General features: G+C 31.3%; 1 non-coding gene across 1 annotated transcript; it reads right to left on the minus strand.

The window, feature by feature from the left end:
* Positions 1-1109: 1109 nt before the first annotated feature.
* LOC113382156 lies at positions 1110-1228 on the minus strand. Its single transcript, XR_003367636.1, has one exon. It is a non-coding gene; the product is annotated as a 5S ribosomal RNA (ribosomal RNA).
* Positions 1229-6000: the final 4772 nt, after the last annotated feature.

Consider the following 6000-nt stretch of genomic DNA (forward strand, 5'->3'; position numbering starts at 1 on the left):
GTTGCAGAAAAAGATTACACTTAAATTATCTCGTTATTGGGTAATTTACATTTACACCTCAAAGGTCTCGAGAAATTTTTAGAAGTGGATGATCAAAAAACCGAGGAAAAAAACAGTCAACAGATTTCTATTGCATAAAGTCCATAAGAAATTTTTGGTCAAATGGAAAGAAGTGCAAGAATTCGTGAATGTTTTCTTTTTAAACATGACTTATGCTAAAAAGATCATAAATTTGCACAATGATGAGCTTACCTATCATTTAAATTTGCGGTAGGTCTTAAAGAAGAGAATAAAAGAAACAGCTTTCGACAGTTTCTTTAAAAATTCACAAGCTAAAAGGGTAAAAAAGGAAGCAGTACCATTCTGATAATAACTTATTTCGTAAATTAGTAATTTATTTTTGTAAATGTCTTAATTATGGTGAAATATATCTTAATTTATATGACCATATTTTAATCTTTGCTTTATATGGAATAACGCTTTTTGCATAATGAACTTTCTCCCGGAACAAATTAAGACGTTATGCGAGGTATTGATGTATAGTAATTTTTATACATGTTCTGAAATGGATATTAAGTAAAACTGTAGGAAAAAAAAACTTTAAAAATACAAAATCTTCTGACCATTTATCAAACCAAACCTTCATATCTTCACAGTTCACACCATGAATTCCAGACTGGTAATGTGTTGGCGTAGTTTTTTTTTTTGCAAATGGGTTAGCATGATCCTCGAGGCGGCTTTGCAATTGTCTGAATGAGTTCAATGGTTTATTGTGTTCATGTCGGCGTCTTTATGTATTAATCAATTCTGCACATGCTTTGAGGCATTCAAAATTCCTTTAGTAATGTATTAACTTCCCGTAGGGTATGTTATAGTAATCGCAAAAAAATCGAAAATGAATTTTTTTATATATCTTTACGTTTCAAAGGTTTTTGAACATTTTGGCATACCTTAGAAAAAATGGATGTATGTGTCTGTGTGTTTGTGTGTGCGGATACAAATTTTCAATGATTTTGGGAACACCGATCAACCGATTTGAATAATTCAAAAAACATTCAATTCGTATTGATAAGGAGACGTGCTGATTAGTTTATAAATAAGGTAAAAAAAGTCAACGATACGTGGTGTTCCCAAGCGGTCTCCCATCTAAGTACTACCCACGCCCGATGTTGCTTGACTTCGGTGATCGGACGAGAACCGGTATATTCAACATGGTATGATCGTTGACGACAAGTAAAAGATGAAATTTAAGTATGAACTTCTAAACGCACCCGGCTTGTAGTTATTCTAATCGTGAATAACTTAAATATATTTTGAATAATTGGATATTAGAGGATGCAATAAAAATCAGTTTTTTAAATGAATCAAATTTTTCTAATAAGAATGACTGACAATAAGTATAAAACTTTTTATATTTTTTGATCAATGTTTGTATAAAATTTTGTGCAATTTCCTTCTTAATTAGGTTTACTAAAAATATCGCCTATAGCGTGTCTATTTCAAGTTGAGTCTTGTCCAGGGCCGGATTTAGAAATTTGGCGCCCCGGGGCACTGACAAAAATGCCGCCCCATCCCTGAAATTTTTCGAACTTTGGAACTTATTTTAAAGCAATTGCGCTGCTTTAGCTGCGAGGGACAAAATATAGAAGCGCGTAAGCGCCGCGTCGCAGTCTAACGGATAAACAATGTTCCAGATCTTATATAAATGTAAACAAAATTTATACTTATTATTATAATATCTTTAAAATATCTGATAATTTAATGTGCATATGTCTTATGATCACTTTTGTCCGCCAAATGTTTCTTTTTCAAATTTTTTTATTGGATCATCGAAACCGCTAAACCTGCCCCCCACAAATTTAAGCAGTTATTTATTCTGTAATTTTTTTTAATGTTATTTGACGCTTTTTTCTCAAAAACTGAATTATTATTTTTGGCATTTTGGCCCGTGTTCTCGAAATCGACTTGAATAATTAAAAAATATTAGATTTGTATTGATGGGGAGACGTGCTGATTAGATTTTGGTACAGACAATTACGAAAAATGGTAATTTGGTTTCGATATTTCTTCTTTGAAACAGCTACGTAGCGCGTTCAAAAAGTTCATAATTTTGGAAAAATTTCAAAATACAATAAATTTGGTTTAGAAGTCTTTTTTTCATTTTTCAATAAAATTTAAAGCTCTTTATAAAATGTAATTTTCAGTACGGGATGTTTCAGTAATTTGTCTTAAGGCACGATTCCATGAGTCACTAGTTTAAATTTTTTTTCGACGCTATAAGCTTGGAAGTGCACAAATACGTCATTTTAAGAGGGCTCGAGAACTGAAGAACATATTTTTCTTAAACTTTCAGCTTGTTTATGGATCTTTATATTAGCCAAATTGCCAAATTTGATAACTTATTAACCAATTTGATAATTTACGTTCGGAGAGGGCGGCAAGGCAAAATAATAAATTTTAGTTATCGTTTATTTCAACCAAAATTTTGCATTGCAATCGTATTATGTTTTGTTAATTATATTTCTTAAAACAAAAAATGTTAAAAAAAGTTGATTATATTGTATAGAATTTTTTTTCTCACTATCCAAATTTTGCCGCCCCCCAAAATTTGCCGCCCTGGGCAGTAGCCCCGATTGCCCCTACTGTAAATCCAGCACTGGTCTTGTCACATGTTTAAAGCACTTGCGCTAAGCCATCAGAAAGTTCGCAAATTTTAATTAATTTTTGTAAATTTTTAAATGTAAATTTAGGAGTTTAATAAAGTGAGAGGGTACTTTAACTCACCTTTGGATTTTTGCATTTGGATATTTTTTGCAATGTATAAATCATCAAATATCATTTCTCGTTATTCAATGTGATTTTGTTAACAAGCTAGTGATGTATGGCATCGTGCCTTAAGACAAATTGCTGGTACTCTCCGTACCGAAAATTAAAATATATGAAAAACCTTTGAATTTTTTTGAAAACTTTGAAAAAAATAAAATTTTTGAGAATTTTAAAAAAATTTTAAATTTTTCATTTTTTTATATTTTGAATTTTTCTGAAAATTTTGAACTTTTTTTTTCAAAGCAATGGAAGCGCGTAAGCGCTGCATCGCAGTCTAACGAATAAACATTGGTACGTAACCCATAGAAATATAAATAAAATTTATTCACTAATTCAAATTCACTTATTATTAAAATTTCTATAAAATATCTGATAATTTGATATGCTTATATCTAATGATCATTTTCGACTGCCAAATGGCCTTTTTTCTCTTTTCACTCGATTTGTGAAACCGCTAGACCTGCCTTTGCAAACATTTAAACGGTACTTCATTTTGTAAAATGCTTTTTGAACTAATCAAATCGGACGCTTCGTTCTCTCAAAACCTGAATTAACATTTTTAGATCTTTTTGCCGCGTATCTTCGAAACGGCTAGACCTGCCATAAGCTAATCAGCACGTCTCCTTATCAATACGAATCGAATGTTTTTTGAATTATTCAAATCGGTTAATCAGTGTTCCCGAAATCGTCGACGAAAATTTGTATCTGCACCCATACATATACATTCATTTTTTCTAATAATAAGGTATACCAAAGTTATAATTCATTCATATTTTTTTTAATTTACCTCTGAAACGTAGAGATATATAAAAAAAATATTCTTGATTTACTATAACTTACTCTACGGAAAGTTAATAATAGCAAAAATTCAATTTCAACCTATAAAAACTTTTAAAAAATCAGAGACAAAATACTAGAGAACATCGTGCGAGTTCTTACATCTTATTAGGAAAAATTTGCAAAATTCTCAGAGAAACTTTATGCAGTAACTTTTAACTTATAAATTAATTTAACATTTTCTTTGTAATTGTATATCAAATCTTGTTCACAAAAATGGGTACGATTAAATGGTGTTCGAGAAAGTGCCAAAAAGCTGTTTTCTCGAGATCGTTTTTTTTTATTGAAAAGTCAGAAATTGAATTTACTTGAATATTATATTTAGATTTTCTGCTATGAAGTTTAATATCATTACACTTGATGTTTTAAAGATGAATTTGATATTTCAATTACTGTTTAGGTATAAATGAATTGCTGTGTAGCAAAACTTTCACTCTGGCTGATGTTAGTTTAACGATACTGCTGCACCGTCTGGACGCATTAGGATTGGGGCATAGATTCTGGTCAACAGATTTGAAGCCAAATTTAAACGCCTATTATCAGAAGGTTCAATCTCGCGAAGGATTTAAAAGAACTGTTCCAGATATGAAGTATCATCTATCAGCAGTTGCGCACAATGCTCCCACGTATATGTTGGCAGGCTTTGGAATATCCGTTACTGCGCTTGCAGTTCTTACCAGTCTGTCGGTTTACAAAGTGATGCAATGATTTAAATGATCATTAGAAATATTCTTACAGTTTGTTGGCAAATATTTATTATTAAATTTAAATATTCGATTAAATCTATATGCCAAATGCCAAATTTTTAAATTGAGTTAAAATTATTTGATGTACATATAAGACACAGTGGTTATGAAGAGGCATTTATTTTACTTTTAAAATTTCAATTGTATTAGATACAGAACAATACATAAAAAATAGAAAATAGTATTTTTGCAATACCCAATATTTAACCTAGTGTAATATGTACCTTTTCGACGTTGAAACATATTTGAAATAAATAGGCCGTTCATCGAATTAAAAAAGAATGAAAGAACATTTTTTATTGATTATACGTTTCGTCACTTGATGTTTGTTATCATTCAGCAAATCAAACCAGGAAAAAAACAAAAACTTAAAACACTAAATAGTAATTTAAAAAAACTATTTTTAAAATTTTAATAGAAAACACATAACTATAATAATTTAAACCAAAACATAAAAAAGTAGAAATAATGCCTCATATGCAAGAAGATACTTATACATTGACAATCAAAACAGATGTCAACGGAACTAGAACCATCGGAATAAATAAGCCATTTTGTACACTCTGACTCCCCATTTCTCATTTTTCTCTATTATAATAGGTATCAATTTTTTTAACAGAACTCGCAGTTTTCTTAACGTCCCATTCAGCTGGTTCTTCTTAATTTTGGCTGTTGGCTGGCTATACAATTTCTTCCCTTCACGTTCAAATATTGTTGTTAAAATTTGTTTAACTCTACTCGTTTTTGATATATCGGTGATGGCCCTTTTTTCCTGCAAGACGTTTTAGTGCGCTACCCTATATGAGGTCTGGAGCATCTCGTGAATCTTATTCAAACCAACACGATAAACCACACATCGATATACGAAATTACGTTTGGTGGAACTTTATTGCTAACATCAAAGAAAAATGTTCTTGGAAATTACGATTAGATTATGTTTATTTATCCATGGATTAGACACAGTGGTGTTGTCAAGCCAGAACATCGTTTCGGCACTTCCTTTTTGGACCGGAACATGTTCCGGCAAAAATAAATTTAAAAAAAACCGTATACCGTAAATGGGCCTACGGCTTATGCTGATAGTTTTTATTATACATTAATGTACAAACAAATTTAATGAACTGAAATTTCCAGATGGTGGTTTCCATGGAAAATTTCCAATATTGCAGTATTGGTAGATATTTTAAACTTTAATTGTTTATTGCTTTAGTGATGCCAAACAAATGGCGATAAAAACGTGCAGATTTTCACCTGAAATGGATAGGTTCTGGTTCTGCTCCAGAGAAGGGTCGATCCACACTTCTGGTCTGGTCGTCTGCCTCGTAGATTATCAATAGAGCAATTAAGCGACCACTGGTAGATCCGTTGTCCCAATCGTTTTTAATCCTTCCAACTCCTATCCAAAGGAGTGCCTTGGGTCGAGCAGTAGATGTTAATTTAAATTGCTGGTTAAAGTAATGTCTTTTCGGAGTTGTGAATTCTTCAACTTAGGTATTAGCTGAAAGATGCTTCTTCTATTTTACACTAACAAAATGAAAGGTCCAACTTTAATGACTTTGCAGTTTATTCTTCCTTCTTGTTACAAGTTTTC

The sequence above is a fragment of the Ctenocephalides felis genome, unplaced genomic scaffold (genome assembly GCF_003426905.1).
Source record: "Ctenocephalides felis isolate EL2017-DRISC unplaced genomic scaffold, ASM342690v1 CF-g0.4_SCAFFOLD_03331, whole genome shotgun sequence".
NCBI lineage: Eukaryota > Metazoa > Arthropoda > Insecta > Siphonaptera > Pulicidae > Ctenocephalides > Ctenocephalides felis.